This window comes from Stegodyphus dumicola, chromosome 4, assembly GCF_044657685.1.
Source record: "Stegodyphus dumicola isolate Sdum_Otavi_A_Nest chromosome 4, ASM4465768v1".
Classification (NCBI taxonomy): domain Eukaryota; kingdom Metazoa; phylum Arthropoda; class Arachnida; order Araneae; family Eresidae; genus Stegodyphus; species Stegodyphus dumicola.
This window is the reverse complement of record NC_140771.1, coordinates 135794189-135816165: the sequence shown is the minus strand read 5'-3', so window position 1 is coordinate 135816165 and position 21977 is coordinate 135794189.

The following is a 21977-nucleotide window of genomic DNA, read 5'->3' as shown; positions in this document are numbered from 1 at the left end:
ACACACACACACGTAACATTCTCCGGGTCGCCGCTATCTCCGAGTCACCCGGTCGACGGCCGTCATTCCTCCACAGACAGAAACGAGATTCATCCATGAACAAAACCCGATACCATTCCATGGTCCACGTACTATGAAGCTGTCACCACACCAGGCATCTAGTCTTCTGTTCAGCAGTCAATGGTATTTTTGTGGCTGGTATCCGCGAACGTAAGTGTACTTCATCAAATCTGTTGCGAATAGTTTGGGTGGACACAGATCCATCTGCCCCTGGAGGCAACCAGCTTCGGATGTCATGTGACGTGGAGAAAGGGTCTTCAATAGTTAACCGCCGAATACTACGCAGGTCTATGCGCACTGACGTGCACTTGTGTGCACCACTTTTTCTTCGACGTGCACACCCATCTTCCTGACTCCATTGCGTGACACAACGTTGGATGATACTCACATTTTGCCCAACACGGGTGGCTATTGTGCGCAGCGACAAACCAAGCTCATGGAGTTCGACAATACGGTCACATTCCCCGGTCGTTAACTAATGGTATTGAGCCGATTGAGCTCGCTCGACGTACCAGAGACATTTTCTATGCTTCTTCTCAAGTCTCCAATGCTCCGTAAACCCTCAGATGCTGTTTATGAGAAGAGAAAGTGGCTGACTTTTATACCTCGCATATGCGTACCACGTGATCCAATGCGTGCGCAACTTTTACCATTTGCATATCCTCCTCACAACTCTCGCTCCTGCAATTTGCATGACGCTGTGCGCATTCTTTCTTGGTGTTGCAATTTCACTTTTGAGGAGTGTACTAATAATGAGGACTGCATTAATATTTGTCACCTTTGCTAGATCAGGTAATCTAAAAGTTATCTAAAAGTCATAGTGGAAACTTAGAAATTTCTGTTTAATTATAACTGCAGAGAAAAATTGTTTATTATTTGAATGCTAGCAGTTTTCGTTTGATCGTTCTAATGAGTGTTAGTAGGATAGGTTATTTGAGTGCTGTAAAGCGCACAGGGTTATCTGTCTAAGAAGAGGAATGCCTCTGTGGAGGATTTTCTGGAGGAAGCTGGCTAGCACTCACGTTGCATATGGGCAAAACCACGAAAACCAAGGTTACAGTTAGGCCGCTCTCCTGAGATCGAACCGGGGTCAAACTCACCATATTCAGTAATCTTAATTACTCGACTTCTAGTGGCGTTCGAATAAGCAGGAATATGATAATCAATCCAATTTTCTTAACCTTTCCTGCAACTTCTTCCGTATTAGGCAGGAAGGTCGAATCCTATCAACAGTGTCTCCAAAAGAGGAGGATAATACAAAATCAGCTCCCCGCAAGTTTGGTGCCACAATCCAGGAATATTAGGGATTTTAAAAGAACTGTCTTGTAAACCCACAACACTGCACCTACAAACCAAACCTCAACACCTCAGGCGAAAACCATGAAGGTGAGTCGTCTCTTTACTCGTGTTCCTGGCCGTCGTGCTACCCGCTCGGATGGCCAAAGCCATTACAGTCCCGAACAGCATGCTCTTTCTGGCAGCAGGAAACCAAGTTTGTGTTATTTTGTCCCAGAGCTGCGACTATCATACTAAAGTAATAAGCCCCCAAGTAGTACGGCAACGTCGTAACGACGCTGCAAACTGGTCCGAGAGGCTGCAAATCGGTCGTGGTAACTTTTACGACGTCTTTTCAACGTTGCGAAGACGCAAAATATTTGCCGTTGCATCTTGACAATTTGTCGACGTCACTGAAACGTCATGATATGACCGCTTTTAGACGTGGTCGTTTTAGCGTCTTTTTCTTAGTTCATCAGCGTTACTTTTAGAAGGAAAAGACTAAATTAGACTAAATCTGCTCTTTCAAGAATTTGAAGTCCGCATAAGATTTATTTTGCAATGTTTCATTACTTTATTTCATCTAATTACTTTATTTCATCTAAATATATTAATCTAATGAAATATAAATTTAATATAAATACTTGAATTATTAAATTTAATTAGTACTAAAAATACGTGCTAAATTATTGTTAATATTTTGTTAAAATAATTAATACTTAAAATATTTTTTATAAATATTATAGCAAAATATTTAAAAATGAAACTAATCTATAGATTAAGTTATTATGTTATGCATTTTATATATTTTAAAAAATCATATTTCCGAAATCAATGCAAATCACATGTTGGCAATTATTTTACTGCTGAAATATGACTTTGTTTATTATTTTTGCAGTAAGGACGAATTTATTGGAATTAATATGCTGACATAATATGAAACATTTTTACCGCATAAAGAGCAAAAAGTACAATTTTCGCGAAGATATAATTGTGTGTGAAGATGTATTCACGGTTATAAATGGGGCGATTTTAAGAATTCCGAGAAAACGTCCATTGTTAAAAGACGCTGCATATGCATGCATATTTAACTGCTGTCCAATATATCTGACGGAAAACTCACCGACAGACAGGAGAAGCAGAACGGAAAAATTAATGGAAAAGGAGAAAGAAATATTAACACCTTTAAAGGAAAACAAAAAAAAAAAAAAAAAAAAAAAAAAGGCTTTGATAAATTGCTAATAAATGTTGACATGAAATTTAGAGAAACTGTGAACAAAAATACGAAATTCATTACCTATAACAGTTCTGATGAACTGTTTGTTACGTTTTTGTCCATCTCCATGCATTTAAAAATGCTTGGTTTAATCCTAGTATACGGTACACTCGGGATTTGGCGATATTGACATTACAAATGTTTTAGCGAGCCCGATAAATATTTTTTTTTGTAAATATAATCTTGTGAACATTTTTCGTAATTCTATTCAGTTGAAATAATTCTTCTATGCCATTTAAAAAAGATTCTATTAAATTATCTGAAGAACCGTCAAAAGGTTTAATGCCATCGTATAAACCGCTGAAAAGTTTAGACTGAACTGCTGTTCGAGAGATTGACATTCCAAGTACATATATATTATTAACTGGATGATTATATATACGAACATCTGAGCTTGAGGCTTGCGCGCTTTGGCTACCTGCCTAATTCGAACAAGTTAGTTAACGGCACAATAATTTCAGGCTCCATCTTATTTTCAGAAATATTTTCTTCGCGGTTTTGTAATTTACCGTCAGAATTAAATACTGGAGAGCTTCAATACAGCAAGAGAACGATGGAAAAGAATATAATGATGGCAGTTTATTTTGAATTGAGAAGAAATCATGGTGGTAATGCCGAATTTCTGCTAATTTTGTTTGTGAATATCTGATCTGCAATGCAACGTTCTAAAACCGTCCACACAGTGAAATAGTGTTCTGTTTTGGTATTTTATGTTTCTGGTGATTAAACTTACATGATGGTGTTCTCCAATCTTCAGTGATCCAGCGGTGGAATATTTGGATACACAGAATCAGTTATAACGTCCTAAGTGCTATATTGTATATCACTCATATTAAAACGAACAGGTTGGTGCTCAGACTTTCCGCATGTGATCGAAAAAATAGTGTTAAGGAAACATTAGGATTACTATGAAATATTGTATTCTATAACTATGCGATATTTAAGTGTGTAATATTAAAAAACACTAAATATTTTTTTATTGATTGCAAATTGCAGTTTTATTACTTGTCGTTTGGTAGCTATTCTTCCAAACACTGTGTAATTCGCGTTTTTTAAAATATTGCTGTTATGTATGTCTATTAGATTATCTCAACAAATGAATGTTGGAAATTAGATTTTATTCTTTATTAAATATAAGCATACTCTATTTTCTTCGCTTACATTTTATGTGCATGTGATAACAAAGAAATTTATAATAAAACAAAAATCGTGTACTATTTAAAGAAGAGCTTACTTTAACGTACTTAGCTTACTACCGTATACTATATTATTTAAATTATTTCTGTATAGTATTATAACGTTGCGCGCCTCCAACTTGCACGCAACCAAGAGGTGACTGTGAAAACTTGTATAAAAGATAGAGCCTTGTGAAGGGTTTAAGTCCCTTTTTATTCACCGTAATAAAATTACAATTGCGTGCTCTTGACGCTCACAGACTGTGCCAACTTGGCAGTCAAAATAAAAATAATAACCTGAAAAGAAAGTAAAGACAAGATTCTAACTACGAGGCTCTCTAAAATAACTAACTCACCGCGTTTTACAATACCGCTGCTAATTCAGCAGACTTGAAGCTCACTGGAACGATTACCACTACTTCCCGCCAAGCACATAGGCCGCAACGCGGGGTTCTTCAATTCTCGCTAACTACCTCCGCGCTCGTGCAATAAGAATATCACACCCCGAACTTGTTTCCTCTCTATTTAAATCATACTACTTCCGCTGATAATTTGAATCCTTGCGCGTTCTACTAAAATTTACATATTCTGGCATTGGCAGTTCCAGGGGAAAGTAAGGCTTGACAGGAAAGATAGTTTAAACTTAAAATAAATGTTAGTTAAAATAAATATAAAGCCTACAGTATTAAAAGAAAAGTTATTGATTATAAAAAGTGTATGAAATGATCATCATAATCTACCACTATTCTAAAATGTAGAAACTAATAGTAAGTAAATACATTTACATGTGATCGAAAGAAATGGTGTTAAGAAACATCAGCATTACTAGTAAATACTGCAATCCATAATTATTGTACTTTTAAATGCTTAACATTTAAAAAGCGCAAATATTTTTTTTTATTAATTGGAAATTTTAGTTTTCGTTACCTTCCTTCTGCTATTTATACTTTTAAACACTACTAGTTCATATTTTTTCTTAAATAGTCTGTCATGTATGTTGTTTGTTAGGTTATTATTTCTTTTAGATATGAATATGGGAAGTTTTTTTGGTTATTAGATTTAGGTATATTTTTGTATGAAATATTTTTGATCACATTTATTAACTACTTTCATTTCATACAATCTTTCATTTGCATATCTCCGAGATATATAAGTTAATGGTTATATTTTTTTACTATGAAACGCGAATAAATTTATACTTGAGTTCCGGCAAAATACTGATTATGTTACCTTACGCTTCCTAACTTATCATGACGGGGGCAATATTTATTATCTCTGAGGTTTAACAGAAATAAATGTGATAATGCTGTTATCAGAAACGCTTTTTTTTTTACCCACATATATATCTTTGCTTTTATTTATGTCCAATTGAGTTTTATTTACTTAAAACCTATTATTAATGTTATATATTTATAATAACCACTTTGATAGTGACTCTCACAGGGAAAAATTGATGAAATCTAAAATAATCGTAACTTAGAATTTAAGTTATTTAAAAAATATAGTTTTAAGTACTGAAAATAATTAAGGTTATTATTAATTATGCATATTTAGTCTAAAGAGAAAAAAATTGTATTATCTTCTGGTTTTCAGGTAATGATAAAATATTTAAACTTTAGAAAAATACAAGGAATACAAAATTTAAAAAAAAAGAAGAAAAATACATTAATTATTAAGCTTATTTTTCTGCATAAATCAATATGTAACACAAGGACGTCATAACGGCGTTTTCACAACTGTTGCACAAAGGTTGAATTCTGAGAACATTTAGGCGTTGTTAAGACGTCGTGATACGATGCTTTCACAGCCAAAATATAACGTGAGAAAGACGCAATAACGACGTCTATTCAACATAAATCTTATCTGCAAAGACGTAATAAACATGTCTTTGCAACGGTTTCAAAACAGTGGAGTTTCGCAGACATCTGGGCGTCTTAAAGACGACATATTGCAACGTTTTTGCAACGACATCCGCGACCAGTTTGCAACGTCGTTACAACGTTGCCGTGCTATTTGGGCAGTGTATGGAACCCCAGGGGCTTAGGAGTGTGATAAGGAAAACTTGACCTTTATTAGAAGTATAAATAGTTTACACATCTGACAGTTGGGGAGAAAGAATAAATTATAGCTACATTGAAATGCAACTAAAAAATCCTCCAGCCACAAAATTAATACTGAAAAATTTAACGCTAGAGTATAGCATGAGAGTAAAAAAACGATAAACAATTTTCTTTGAAGCACTTAATATGAAACTCCGAAAGTCGTACCCCTTTCGATAACTGAAGTGTTTTTCCTCAGGCCCAGTTTCAAGCATATGGTGGAGTAGGCAGCCCCTAAGTTGCCAGTTTTGGGAGCTCCAACTAAACTATTCTTCTAAGCGCAACTAAATAAATATTTTTCGCTTGGAGTTATTATTATGTTTAATTTATACAGGATTTTTGTTTTGTACTCATTACCTGTAGGGCCAAAAATATACAAAACGGGCCTGTTTTGCCTTAATCTGTTAACCAAAAGCACTTTTAAGGAACGAATATCCACAATTTTTTACTTCTTTCACTAGCTTCTTTGATTGCTTGATCTAACTGATATGCTATGTTATGCTTAATTATAGTCTGTATAGACTTTAAATTAATTAAAATAGTTGTGCTATTCGCCTTGGTAATAGAGAAGAAAGCTAAAGTTTTCACTAAGGACAAGATTTTAAAAGCAATGAAAACAATGGATTACCTTAGGCATTTCGGTTACAGAAAGAAAATCAGCTTCCGCTAATTTAAAGTACAGAATGCAATATCAGGAATCAAAACTGTAATTCGGACTATAAAATACAATCAATAAGATTGATATTGCGACAAGAAAGTGTAGTGCCATTTTCTAGAAATTTGCAGGCATATTTTCAAGGCACTATGAAGAAGAAGGTGAAAGACAATTATCACCATACCTGGAAAAGGAGGTAACAACAGATTTCAAAAGAAAACTAATTAAGCATTTGGTATTAAATACATGCTGAAAGACATATAAAGCTGAAAAAATTCTTTTCTCCAGCGCGCGAGACTGTGTATCAGAAAATCTAAAGATATGCTCATTTTAAAATTATTTTGGGATATTGCTGTTGAATTGAATTTTATGGTTTAAGTGCGAAGAACATGATATTTAATAAATAAATTTAACACACCAAATGTTAAAAAAACGCCCTCTTGGGCGTAATGTAAAATCTAAAACCTTTCAGATTTTTTTTAGTCCAAAGGGGCTTCTTCTTGAGGAACTATTGTTTTCGTTTTGCGATTTTGCGTCGAATCACTCTGAATGTCCGTTTCACTTTTCAAACTGTTGCCACGAAATATTATCGCCTTGTATTACATTTGAAGAAATTAAATAATTAAAATTCTGCATAAATGTAGGTATGTTTCTCGCACTGTGATAAAATAACGGTAGCTAGAGCCATCCAATTTTGAATGGCGTAATCCTACTGCGAATATGGGGATCTGGAAGCCCAAATTTGAAATTTGGAACTTGTTTTATTATCGATTCCATATTTTGTAAAACTTTAAAGAATTTTTATTAATAAACTCAAAGATTTCAAAGTGAGCAATGGCAACTTTGTACAGAAAAAAGCACCATCTCCAGCGCGCGAGACTGTGTATCGGAAATTCTAAAGATATTCTCAATTTAAAATTATTTTGCTATATTGCTCCTGAACTGAATTTTAAGTGCGAATAACATGATATTTAATAAATAAAGGTAACACAAAAAATGTTAAAAAAAAAAAAAAAAAACCTCTCCTTTGGACGTAATTTAAAATTTGAAACCTTTTTTTTTTTTTTGTTTTTTGTTTTTTCGTGATTATTTTATTTCGAAATTTTGATTCTATTGTTCTTATTATTTAAAGTAGCAGCTTATTTTGATAGTTAAAATATAAAAACAGGAAACTTGGTTATTCGTTAGTGAGTTTTGCTGTTTTTAAATTATAATTCATTTTGAATACTGGTCGTGAAAGGTGACCCATGGTTATTTCTGAAATGACGACGAAGGAGTCTTCTGAGCCTTCTTTGCGAAAGAATCTATGTAGTCGCTGAAATTCATAAGAAGAGTGTAAAAATATCTATTTTTTTGGACTGATAAGCAGGAAATATATTTTTTCAAGTTGAAGCACAGTTCAAAATCGGTAATATTGTTGCAGGAAAAACAAAGAATGATTATTTAGTTCCACAACTTAAACCAAAGTTTGTCGAAAATTTTTGGGATAACGCAGCAGATGAAATTGCCACAAAATATTCGGATACTGAAACTAGATTATTACATTTGTTTAAGGAAAGTGAAAATATATGAATTAAACATTTTATTACTGGTACTGAGCTGGGCTACATGAAACCAAGCCAATTTTTGCAGAAGCTGAGATCAGTTGCTATTACGGACGTGTCTGAAAATTTAATCAAAAAGTTGTAACTTGAGAAACTCTACAAATGGTTTGTTGCATAAAATTAACTCTCTTGAACAACAACAACAACAAAAAAAAAAAAAAAAAAAAAAAAAAAAAGAAATAACCGTTCGATCAAAACACAGTTATTTGGATTCACGTAACTACCGCTCACAAACTCGAACCGATCTTGTAATCGATATGATCCAAACGGCAAATTTTGTTTCTATCATTTTCAATTAGGAGCAAAATGCATTCCAGAGAAATGACCTGCCCACGTGTAGCTTGTATAAACAACCTTTCCCCAAACCAAGAAAACTAGAATCTGCAGTAATCGTTTATGAGGCCACTTATAATATCAGCGGCAAACTCTTCTGCAGAAAATAGGAAAGATTGTCTCAAATTTCATTTATTTGTTAGTAACCGAAGATCAAATTTTCACTTTCGGTAATAAATAGACCTTTTTTATTGCAGTCCTTTAGGTAAACACATGCTTCAACAAGGGTCACAACGTATTTCCATTTCTTCATACAGGGTTCTACAAATTGTTCTGCGTTGACCCACATGCATCGGTACTGATATTGACTGTGAGTATTAAGTTTTTCAGCTTTTTCATTTTCCGATTAATAATGTTGCTAATTTGACACATAGAAATCTTAATACCGTGCATTTCAGAACGTTTTTGAATTATGAAATAGGAATATTTCTCTTCTGAAAGCGCAAAAACATACCCTTCAAATCACAGCTTGTTTACATGCGACATTTTGAAAGAAGAACAAATTTAAAAGAAATAGTAAGGTATTTCCAAAAATATTTATTCTCAAACATTTGATTTTTACAAACGAAATCATTCTAAATTGTGTAAACACCTTTAGTAATTGTTTGTAGTGCGGACAGTATAGTAGGTGGAAACACATATATCAGACCACCCTTCCTTAATTGTGGCATATGGAATGTTGCAGCTTCGTTATGAATCACAGAATCTTTCGTGGAAAGGGAAATCTTCTTCTTTGGAAGCATTTGTATTGTTGCTCCAGAACTGATCCTGTGTGCTCCAATTCTGATCCCTGTATTGGAATCCTCTGCGATTAAATGAAAAGTCCTCAGACGTATATGTTGAGAATATTATCTAATGTATTCATGTCATAATTATTATCCTCAAAAAGAATAAGATGTTGTTACGAGCAGTTTATTCTTTCCTATAAAATGTTACCTACTTGAAAACTTATTGTTGGGATCCAGCTCTTGGTGGCACAAAGAACCTCGGCTCTTGCAGATTAATGATCTATTTATTGGATTGTCATGCAGGACGTAGGTAAGGTTGTTTAAATATGGCAAAGCACACAAGGGCTGTCTGCCTAAGGGAAGGGATATCTTCGTGGAGGATTTTCTAAGGCAAACTGGCTCGTATTCACGTTACACTCGAGGAAAGCCACAAAAACTAGCCATTCAACCAGTTCGTTCACATGGGATCGAAACCAGGTCGAACTACCAGTATTCAGCTATCTTAACCACTCGACCACCGATGGGCTTCCATATGAGTTTATGAGGCTACTTATAATATCATTTAATACAGTATATGTTTTGGACACTGGCATCACTTTATCAAATTCATCTGTTCCCTTTAAATGTTCGTAATATATAAAGTAAGTGTGCAATATTTTATACGTCTTTATATATTTTAACGAAATATTTTATATGCCTTTATATATTATTTTCTGTTAAAATTAAAAATAAAAAGTGAAATAGTGTAGTAAAACGTTAGAAATTTTGACAATTAGTTATTTAGACTTCCTGTTTTGACAGTAGAATTAATTTTTTAAAAAATTATTTTGTAAAACTTTCCACTTTCGCATTTTCAAATCGGTAGACTTAATCTTTAGTTAATAAGTTGTAAAGCTTCAAACTGTAAAAACAGTTTTATATATTGAATGCTCTGGTCGGAAGGGAAGGGGAGTGGCAAAGATGGATACAGGCATTTTTGAGCGTCTGTAGAAGGTATCTGCTGCATCCAAAATCATAAGCTCTATTATACCAGTAAAGCCTCATACACAATATCCGATTATAGATTTATATTAAATAATAGATAATTAATTTGTTTTGATCATATGTCTATTATATCAGTTTTTGATATATGAGGAATTAATAATTAATTGTTTTACTTTTATTTCTGTTAAATTGTGTTTTTCATCCAAGAAGAATCTATAATTAATTTGATTTGATTATATGTAAAGTAATTTTTGATATGTAACGAATTGGTAAGTACATGATTTTTTAACTATACTTTACTAAATTAAATTTTGATATTCAAAAATTAATAATTAGTTTGTTTTAATAATATTTCTGTTAAGAGAATTGATAATTATTTTGCTTTCATTATACAGAGTACTATTAAACTTATGACTTTTGGTATATAAAGAATTCGGCGCTCTATTATAATCATCTTTTCGAGCGGCTTCCCATATAAACTGTCCATTAAATCGGTGTTAGGAAGTAGAAAATGAGACAATCCAAACAACATTATTTTATATATTATTATAATTAGATTATTATTATTATTTTATATATTATTTTAATTAGATTATTATTATTATTATTTTATATATTATTTTAATTAGATTATTATTATTTTATATATTATTATAATTATAATTTATTATAATTAGCTAAAGAATGCTAGTTAATTTATCCGTAGCAGAACAGTTAATGTACTACTGCGGTAGTTCAGTCTAGTTTCTAAACTTCAGCAATCAGTGGGCCACATAAACGGGGTACTAGAGGTATCTCTCTTTTTTTCTGTCAGAGCAAAAATCAGCCATTTTCTTTAAAAACACAAACATAGAGGATATTTTCTTTTTAGCAGAGAGCCCTCTAGGTGCTTTCTCAGAACTAATAAATCCATTGTCCTAGCTCTTCTTCTTCTCTTCCCCCCATCTCCATTAATTAATTGCACTCAAAAATAAGTTCATGATGCTAGGGAGGCGTATACGCAGTGTCCGCAGAAGTCCTTATCCGGTATTTATTTTCATGACCGATGGTTGTAGACATATACTTCAAATTATAAAAATGTTTTACATGATTCGTGTTCAGATTTTGGCATTTTTAAATTTAAAAAAGTCAGTTTTGTAAAAAAATTGTGAAATCTAACTTTATATACTTTTTGGTTCCTAGACTTAGATTTAGAAAAATTTTGTACTCGTTGCAAAAAATAGAGCACAAAATGTTTGATTCCCTCACGACAAAAGTTGACGGAGATATTTAGTATTAAAGTCAGGGTATCATATTTAGGGGCTGTACACAAATTGAAGAGCCAAATGTTTGCGTGTACACGTAACTAAAAATAAAATATTAGTTTAGAAAAAGATTTTTGATGCTGCGAGTGATGACCGTATTTGTGCAGATTATTGTAAAACAAAGGTAGGTTTCGATCAACTGATAACATTATTTGTAGTAAATAAAAAGTTTTAATTATTTGTAGTTTAAGGAATTTTTTGCAAGATTACCCGATTATGATTTTAAAGTAATGAAACTTAATAATGGGAATATATTAATGATACATTTTTAGACGTCGAAAACTTATGTATTATTTGTGAGAAAAATTCTTTTACCATGCCAAAGGTAAAAGAAATTATAAGACATTCGTAGATCACAAAATAATATCAGTGAATGGCATTTAAAGGGAAGAAATCAACTTCGAATTATACTAATTTATTTATTGATCGATACCAGCAATACCTCCCCGCCAAGTGAATATGATGTCAAAAATCGCAGATTTTAAAATTAAATATTTCTGTCAATTTTTATTTCATAGGAGTCAAAATTTTGTATTTTATTTTTTATAACGCGTATACTATTTTCCTTAGCACAAGGGCTGGAGGAAAGTATAATAAGTTAGATTTCATAATTTTTACAAAATTGATTCATTTTAGTATAAAAATGTCAAAAATGAATGTTTACGACATTTAAAACATTTAAGATTGAGTAAGGACTTTTGTGGGGAAAATGTATATTTTTAGGTGCATATTATTAAGGAAAATAAATCTAAGACTATCAATCATGCCTTTATGGAAGTTTTTGTGCAGGATTTTAGTGCAATAATCGAGGAACGTCGAGTAGAAACTGATCCATTTTTGTTTTACACATACAGAATAGTGCAAACATATCAAATGTCACCTTTTTGCTATTGGGAATCGAACCCGTTAACGGAATTTATGAAACTCGGTTCAAGACAGGAGTTTGTTCGTTTTATAAGATTTCTTTTCACTAAATTTTATTCTGAGTCGGATTTGAAGTTGAAGTATTGTAGAGTCATTAGGTTAATTGGAAGCAGAAAAGATGAAAAATATCAAACGCCTTCGTCGGGAATAGAACAACGGACCTCTGGAATACCGGCCCAGCCTGCTATCGTTACACCACGAAGGCACGCTAGGGAAGTGGGAGAAATACTTTATATACTCCCCTTTTTAAAGGGCGTCTAGGGTTTTAGGGGACCTAGTCGCCAAATCCTAGTTGCGGAGAATAATCATCCACAACCCTTTTAGTTCGGGCGCCACATGTAGAGTCATTAGTTTTTTTTTTTTTTTTTTTTGAAGGAAGAGAGATTGAAAAATTAACAACGCCTTCGCCAGAAATCGAACTACGGACATCTGGAATACCGTTACACCACGAAGGCACGCTAGGGAAGTGGGAGAAATACCTTATAGTATATTAAATTATGACAAAACACATAAAGGTCTATATGCTTAAGGAAAAGGATGCCTTGGAGGAGGATTTTTCAGGAAAACTTAGAAAATACTCCTCGAAGTTCGTATTCACATTACACATTTGGAAAACAACAAAAATACCCATACAACAAACCGTTCGCCGGAATTTGAATCTGGATCGATCGCGCTTAGCAATAAACCCAAAATTGTAAAATCAGAACATTTCTGTTCTTTTATGTTATGTTTTATATTGTACAGTATCTGTTTTACTTTACTAGGTTCTGATATATATATATATATATATATATCAGAACTCATGTGTGTATATATCTCAAATATTTGAAAGCCTTGCTGTTTCATTGGTTTTGAATCCTTTCTTCGAAGAGATTTCACATCAGCCGTCGTCGACGGCTACCAAATGATACATAAATGGTTATATATAGAAGCTCCTCCTCTATTTGAAGAGTTTTATACGGCATAAAAGATTAAGAGAACTTTTTATTCCTTTTTTCCTGCCTCTCCTTTTACATTAAACACGAGAAAAAAGAGCCTTTAGAAGAGAAAGATGCTCCATCATCGTCTTTCAGTCTTCTTCGTTTTTTCGGTGACAGTCATACAAAGAAAGATCAATCAAATTCTTTACTCAAATATTTACTTCGAAGATTCGATGGAACAACAGAAAGACATGGTCTTTTTCTCTTCTTTCTCTCTCTCCCCTTTTTACAGTCGTCGTCTATGTAGTCATTTGATGTACAGCGGCTAGGTGTCAATAAAATTTCTTCTGGCAGGTGTTAGCCATGGCAGTTAGTACTTTTAGAAAATAAAAACCTGATAAGGAATGGAGTGTAATGTAGACTGTTTGAGGGAATGCTTTGTATCGAATCTGTTTATTTATTTATTTTATTGTTGTTATTTTTTGTGAAGAAAGGTTTTGAAGCTGTAGGATCCTTTTTGATTTGTTAATGGTATTATTTCTTGTTTAATAACGCGTAAAGCCATTGGTTTTTTTAAATTTTATTTATTAGCGCAAAGGAGCGTTAGCCTAGAAGGGCTATTAGTCTCGAAACGACATTTTGCGCCGAATCGTTATAAACGGCTGTATCACTTTCAAATTGTTGCCACCAAATATTATCGCATTGTATTACGTTTAAAGACATTAAATAATGAAGAATCTGCATGAAAGTATATGTTTCTCGCATGGTGAAAAACAACGATGCCTAGAGCCATCAAATTTTGAATAACGTAGTCCTCTACCCGAATATGAGCACCTGGAAGCCTGGATTTTGAATTTGTTCACAAATTTTATCTACTTCACAAATCTTAAACTTTAACGAACCTTTAATTAAGAAACTCGACGATTTTCGAAACGAGCAGAGGCAACACTGTACGAAAAAAAAACGTTTTTATCGCCAGCTCGCGAGACTGTCTATCGGAAATTCTAAAGATACGTTGTTTTTAAATATTTTTAGCCCAAAGTTATGGATAAAACGCTTCTTTGAACGTAATTTTTTTATTTAATCGTATGCGCTAAAATATGTATATATCTTTAAGTTCTAATTTGTGATTTGTAACGAATTAGAACTTAGCTAAATAGCTTAATCCACCAGAACTTAGTCCACCAGTAGCTAAATGAATAAGACACCTGAATCCTGATAATCATCTTATCCGCTTTCAAATACTTGCCAATGGTATGGCTCCAAAGGCGTTTTCGCAGAATAACGTAAACAGCCATAGCATAAACAGGACAAAATTTCTCTTTAGAAGTGCTCTGCAAATGCATTTCTCCTTCGATGCCGATAAGATGACCTTATATGCTAGGCCGCAATTAAAATTAAATAATCCAGTTTATTTTCAAATTGGTTTTGAAATGCATTCATGCTGTTGAAATTTATGTAAATAGCTATGCTTTTATTTTATTTGATTTAGATTTTACATACTGTATTTCTGAGCATTGTTTTTACTTTTTTATTTATATATTTGATACATTTCATGCAATAATTTTATTTTGTATTTTTGTTTACTCCAGCTTTTGACCACATATTACAGTTCCAATTGTTTATTTCGTGTGTTATGTTGTAATCTTGCTTTTCTGAATCGATATCCACATTCAAATTTTAAAGAAAGCTCAGTTGGAAGTAGACATAATAGACAAAAACCTGATCTCTTCTATCGGACCCTTCTATCGGAATGGGCATAATTTTTTTGCCTCCAAGTTGGAATTATTCGATTATTTCACCGAGTTTGGCGGCATTTTGGAAATATTGGGAAAGCTTATTTTCGAATTCCTAGGAACAATTTTTCTCGAAGCTTCTAGCTCGAAGCTCGAAGCTTTAGCAGTTCTATAAATATGGCTGCGTTGAAATCGACAGTAGTCAGTCCATTTATTCACTCAAATCATGCGAAAGTGCTAAGCTCCTGCTCAGTTAATTACGGCTGAAAATGATTCTTATTATCATTATCTACAATAGCCTTCGTATATTGAAAATAATTAACCTTATGTTTTGTCTTTCTTCTTGAACTATGTATAGCCATAATTCTCGGTTTTCTTTATCTTTAAAGCTGTTATTTATTTCAATAATATATCAGTTTCTTCCTGCTCAGATGGGATAATTATATGGAAATATCTACGAGTTCGTAATTCGCAAAGTGCACGTAACGTATGCACGTTATATGGTCTACTTCGTGATCAGAGAAAAATTGATCAATAATCAGAAATCATTGTTGAAAGTAGAAAAATTCTCCTGCCGACAAAGAAAGTTTACATTCTTTTATAGGTGCAAATAATTTTCCTCAAAAAATCAAGTTGTTTTCAAGCTCGTAATAAAATTTCGAAACATAAATCAGCAGATGAAATTTTTTTTTCGAAAAATGACGGCAGTAATCAAATTCTGCATTTCAAATCAATTTAACATATGAAAGCTGAGTAGTTATTTACAGTACAGTATAAGACTTTAAACAGTTAGTGTCAGATAAATTAACAAACAAACAAACAAACAAAAAAAAAAAAAAAAAAAAAAAAAAAAAAAAAACTGTTGCCGATCTTTAAATGAATTTCGATGTGAAGTGAAAAACTGATATACGGGATGTGACTAAAAAGTTATTTCATTCTTTATTTCTCCCTCAGTGGCTCAGATTTAAAAGCAAACAATTTTTCTTTACGTGAATTTCGACAAGAACTGAATATAACTGATAATGAGGTTTCTGATATTTATATCGAATTTTATATATAAAGTAAAATTTTGAAATAAACCACGCTTAAAAATTAAACAATATTTTGTTACTGAAAAAGGTCTTAGTGGATTTTGAATATTAAATACCTTTGCTCGTTTGTTTAAAAGCTTTTCTTTTGTGAATACTTTTACATTATTTTTCTCAATCAGTTCCTTAAAACTGTTCCCTTTTATTTTTACTTTGTTTTCATTTACACATCAAGAAAAAAATTTTGAACTGAAGTTTTAGAATTCTGCTTGCATATTTTAGTGGCTTTCAGGATCAAATACAATATCTAACAAAAATGATCGGCCGCTATAATTTTTTTTTTATGCAATAGGAGAAAATGTTTGAAATAAAATAATAAAAAATATTTTTTCTTTGAATACGTATTTTCTTACCTCTCTCTTTGTACTAAATAAATTTGAAAAAATTAAATAGTAAATTTTAAAAATAAGGTTTTAGGCTGAAATCGAATATAAAGACACAGCAAAATTAATAGGGCATTTTCATAATTTCTAATTCAAATCGTCTGCAATAAATAAAAATCGAAATTTTATGGAATTAGTTTGGATAAAGAAACTCAGCAAAAATCTAAAAATTGTTTGTTTTAAAATTCGAATTTCCTTTTTAGAAAATATTCGTTATTTTAATGTTTTCTTGCAATGACTCGATCACGAAAGGGAACACCGTTAGAAACTCGCAAATTAGTTATTGATTTGCACCAAAAGAAAGGGAAATGTATCTGAAAATTTGCCTATTTACTTAATTTATGTAATTCTACAGCTTTTGACATTGTTCAGAGCTATAAGAAATCGGAATCGTACTCAGAACAAAAGAAAATCCGGCAGACCACTAAGTTATCTGATGGAAAGAAACGCTTTATTCTAAGAAATATTAAAAATAATCCAAGACTGAGTGAATTCGAAACTCCGTGAATTATGTGGAATATGTCCAGAAACTATACGAAGAGTAATGCAATCTGCAGGATATCACGGGTGAGTAGCAAAAAAAAAAAAAAAAAAAAATTACATGGGGGGAAAAAAAAAAAAAAAAAATCCCCGAAAACTAGGACTTGCTTTTACAAAATCTATGAAACAAAAGACAGCCGACTACTGGAAAAAAGTGATGTTTGCTGATAAAAGCCAATTTAACATCTTTTTCGGCTCAGATGGACGAATGTTGGTGAGGAGAAAACCCAAAGAAGAATTTCCAAAGTAAATCTTAGTACCAAGTGTTAAACACGGTGGAGGAGGAGTTATGGTATGGGTATTTATGCTACATTTCCAGTGTTGGTAATCTAGAGTTTATAGGATGGTATTATGCATCAATATAAGTACCTTGACATCTTGAAGCAAAGTCTGGCATTATCAGCACTTCTACCAGGACAATGATCCAAAGGATACTGCGGACAATGATCCAAAGGATACTGCGCACAATGTTAGACTCTGGCTATTATATAAGTGTCCAGAAGTAATTAAAGCACCTAGTCGCCAGATCCTAATCCTGTCGAACATATTTAGCAGGAACTAGAATCGAAAATTCGAAAACACGGCGTGCCTTCGCGGCAACAACTGAAAGCAATGATTCTAGAGGAGTGCCTTAAAATAAATCCAAATATAGCAAAAGCAACTTGAGAAGTCAATGCCAAAAGATTAAATGAAGTGATCAAGTGTAAAGGTAATCCCACAAGATATTAAGAATCAGAAACAATGTAAGTTTATGTGATTTTTAGCTGTTACTAAAAGTGTGGGATTATTTTGAGAATATTTTTCCTTATTAAACAAACGATATTGATTTTTTAGTTTAATTTTAATTTTTTCGAAAATGCAGTTACTATAAAAAATCGCGAATTCATATATAATCAAAATAAAAGCCTTTCTTTTTGTTTTAATTTATTTTAGTTTTTATGTTCATTAAAGAATACAAACATTCAAAGTGTCCAATCATTTTTTGTGAGTCACTGTAAATAAAAGTGAGAAATACTGGGTACAGCTAAAATGCATCAAATCATCATGAGATGACTAAATGATGCTTTTTACGTTTTAAAATATTTTTGAAATTTATATCACCATCAAAGTTTAAATTCAGCTGAAATCAGAATCTGACTCCTATACTTCTCAGTCTTTGAGTAAAATTATAATTCCAACCGGAGCGTAACATAAGATCCCTGCTATTTTAATTTATTACTTAACTTTGCCATTAATTAAATTAATTAATTAAATTTATTTATTTATTTATATTCTATTATTCATTATTTATTTATTTTTTATTGATTAAGTTTACCTTTCCTGACTCCCTTCGATAGAGCTGCGTTTCTTCTAATTTTAAAAATTAAGCTCTCATCAATGTTTATTAAGTTTTATTGATGTGACAGATCAATATTAGAAGCTAGTTGATGGGGCTATTAATGATGCCTGTTTTCTATTAACTTTAGCCTTAAACAATCTTTTTATATTCTGGAACTCCCAAGACGTTTCGAAGGGTTTAATATCTACATGCATTTAATCGGAAATACTATTTACATAAAAATATTAAAAGTTAAACTATTTTAAATCATCATAATATTTAATAACAATTTAATCTAACGTATGTTGGAGCCTGTTAAGATGTTATTTGAGATACTTAAAAATTTCCTTAACACACAGCAGAATCAGTTATTTTTGGTGTAAATGCCAAGGGCTGTAACGTTCATGGAGGAAAAATGGAACCAGATTTTAAAACGCTACTGATCTTAAAGAATTACCGCATTCCCTCGTACATGCGTTTGTAGTATAAAAAGTTAGATAGTCCACTAGCAAGTAAAAAAAAGATCCGTAGCTTGCCTCCTAGATAGGACACAACTGATTTCTCCTGTTTTCTCGCTCCGAAATAATTAACTGAAATATTAGAGATGTGGATTTAGTCAACTGGGTGCCATGCCTCTTTCCAGCAGCCCTTTAAATGGGGCAGGATGTAAAGAACATCGCATTCCCATATGCAGGATTTCGTGGCATATCCAAGTGGCAACTGGAAAATCCATAGTTCGAAACCCCCTCAAAGGCACAATTGATTTTTCATGCTTATCTTTCCGGAAAGCCTAGCAATCTATATAATTTCATATCCGAATCCTCTGCAAAATAAAATTAAGATTTATGTGAATAGCTTCTAATTCACTTTTTTAGATAAAGACAGCAGAGGGAGATAAAAAAATTACTGTAGTTTTTCTCTTCCACAAATTTTTTCAAAAAATAAATTAGCTCTATTTGTTAATATGCAGATTGTTTTAATGGTTTCTGAAAACCGAAATTAAATTCACTTGTCGAATGAAATACGCAGGACATCAAGGTGAGTTTTGCCAATTTGTCTCAGTATTCCTTAACAATTAGCTATGATTTCCGCTAGAAAAAAAAATGAAAATTCTTCTCTTATTTTAAATGATCCATTGTATCAAGAAAGGCAATGAACTTATGTAATCAGAAATATCTCATTTAACAGATGATTCTAGTGACCTAATACAAATTCTTATATAATCTTTTATTTAGAAAAGTTTGCCCTTTTTATAACATTTGTGAAAGTATCGTTAAGTTCACGGCTCATCCTTTTTCGCCTTTCCATATGAGTGATAAAATTATTTATCTTTAAATCTGTAAGACATTTTCTCCTTCTTCACTGCATAATATAACTGAAAACACATCCGGCTAGCATAGGAAGATCAGAAGTCGAAACCCCGGCGACGGTATTCTGATTCTTTATGTTTCTCGGCTTCCAAAAAAAATTATGAATCGGTCTACAGCAGTGGCCAACTAAAATATAGGGGACGATAATTCGTCACCACCAGGGTCTATTGACTTGATCCCCGCTCTTCTCCAGCCGTCCATTAAATGAGGGAAAATATAAGGAATTTTCTTTCTCACCATTTAACTTAATGGAATGAGTAAATGCAAGCACGTCCGCCTCTCATCGGGAGATCAGGAGCTCGAATCCAGGCGACGGTATCGCTGATTCTTCATATTTCCCGGCTACCAAAATAATAATAATAATAATAATAATACTAATAATATATGTTCCAAGAGTGGTGCACGAGCTAAACTGTGGCGGAAGATAATTAGTCATCCTTTGGATTCTACAACCTGGTCAGCTTCACCTACTCACAGTTCTTTTACATTTTAATTGCAGAAGGCGTCTAGTTTAAAAATTTGTAGGATCGTCTTTTGATGGAGATTACCATGAATAAGTCCAAAGGATTACCTTCTGCTAATCCATGAATTGTAGAGTTGTAGAATTCCTGGAGATTACCGAGATTTTCATAATTGCTTTTGATGAAGAATAGCAGAAATTTCGTGATTATACCTTGGTTTGGAGATGAACAAGACGGTTTAGTTATTAACAAGAATTTCAATTACTACAGGATTTTCTTTTCATTGAGAATTACCATTGAGAATTTTCATAATTGTAGCATAGTCTTCTGCAGCATAAAAAAAATCTCATTCTAGGATTGCATTTTGATGGAAATCGCAAATGATTCATACTAAGTCAAATTCATTTCTTTATAGTCTGTAAAATTCTTTTAGAAGATTATTTTTATCAAGATAGTTTGCTGCACTTCATTTTTTTTTTTAATTTTCTTCTCCACTTTTGCATGTATGTCAACATTCGTCGCGAGTTCTGTACACGCTTCAGAGTTATAAGTGACCATTCAATATATTGTTCTTAAGAATATTATCTAAGCGATAAAAGTGGAATTTTTCACCCAGTATTTCTCTTGCTTCACAATTTTCATAAAGTGTGTGAAATGGCGGATTCGGCTATCTTTCGAGGCGGGGTTTTAGTGTAACATTCTATAACTCCGGATAATTTTATTTTAAAATTTCATGCTTTCATAGAACTGAATTTCATAGAATTAACGTAGTATAATACAAAAAGAAAAGACAAATAATCCCCACCTGGAATCTTTGAATTATTTTGGTTTTAAATTCTGTAAATTATCTATATAGGCAAACCACAGAATGTCACAAGTCATGGGCGGTGCAGTGAAAAGAAGCTCAGAGCCATGGTCCTGAAATGTCACGAAAATTTTCTGAGACCAACCTGCTCAGCGCCATATCCGCATATAGGCAATTATTCCTGCAATGTACCTTTACTCAGCTGGTCAACAACCGGCCACTACGAACATTTCCGGATGCACCAACATTCCCCTGTTTGGGTTTTGGAGGAGTGAGCCACGGGACGAAAGGAAAAAAACAATAATAGAAGCAATATATTAAAAAGCGAATCAGAAGGTAGCAAGAATGATGCAATTGTAAGAACTGGTTTTCGCTCTCAAAAAGCAGCAGCGATTACAATAGAATTGCTGACGACTATCATCTGCCACAGTCCTCGATGCCATAACATGTTTAATTTTTGCCGCTTTTTTTCTTTCGCTTTTAAAGAAGTATAATGTGGCCAATTTCGCAGCTTTTTGTAGGGTGGAGGATACTTCGCGAAGAAAATGCTTCCACACCTGACAAAGAAGTCATGATCGAAGGTCAAAAAAGGGCATAATTTTTTCCATTTTGTAAATCGAGAGGGGAGAAGTTGGCGGCCTAATTCTCACTCAAGTCACTGAAGAATGCAAAGATTTGTACGTTTCGTCTTTTATATGTAAAAAAGATGGCAATAGAATCAGTGTCTTAGACTATGAAATAAATTTAGAAACATTATTCTTTTTAGTCTATCAATATAAGGATTTCTGCCTAACGTTTACCTCGTTTCTAAACTAATGATAAAGCTGGTAACATTGTTTCTTTTGGGGAAGAGCAGAGGCATTCTATAAATAAATAAATAAGACAGAAATAAAACGTGATAAATGATTCTTTTCATCTTCCTGTTTTACTGCTGAAATT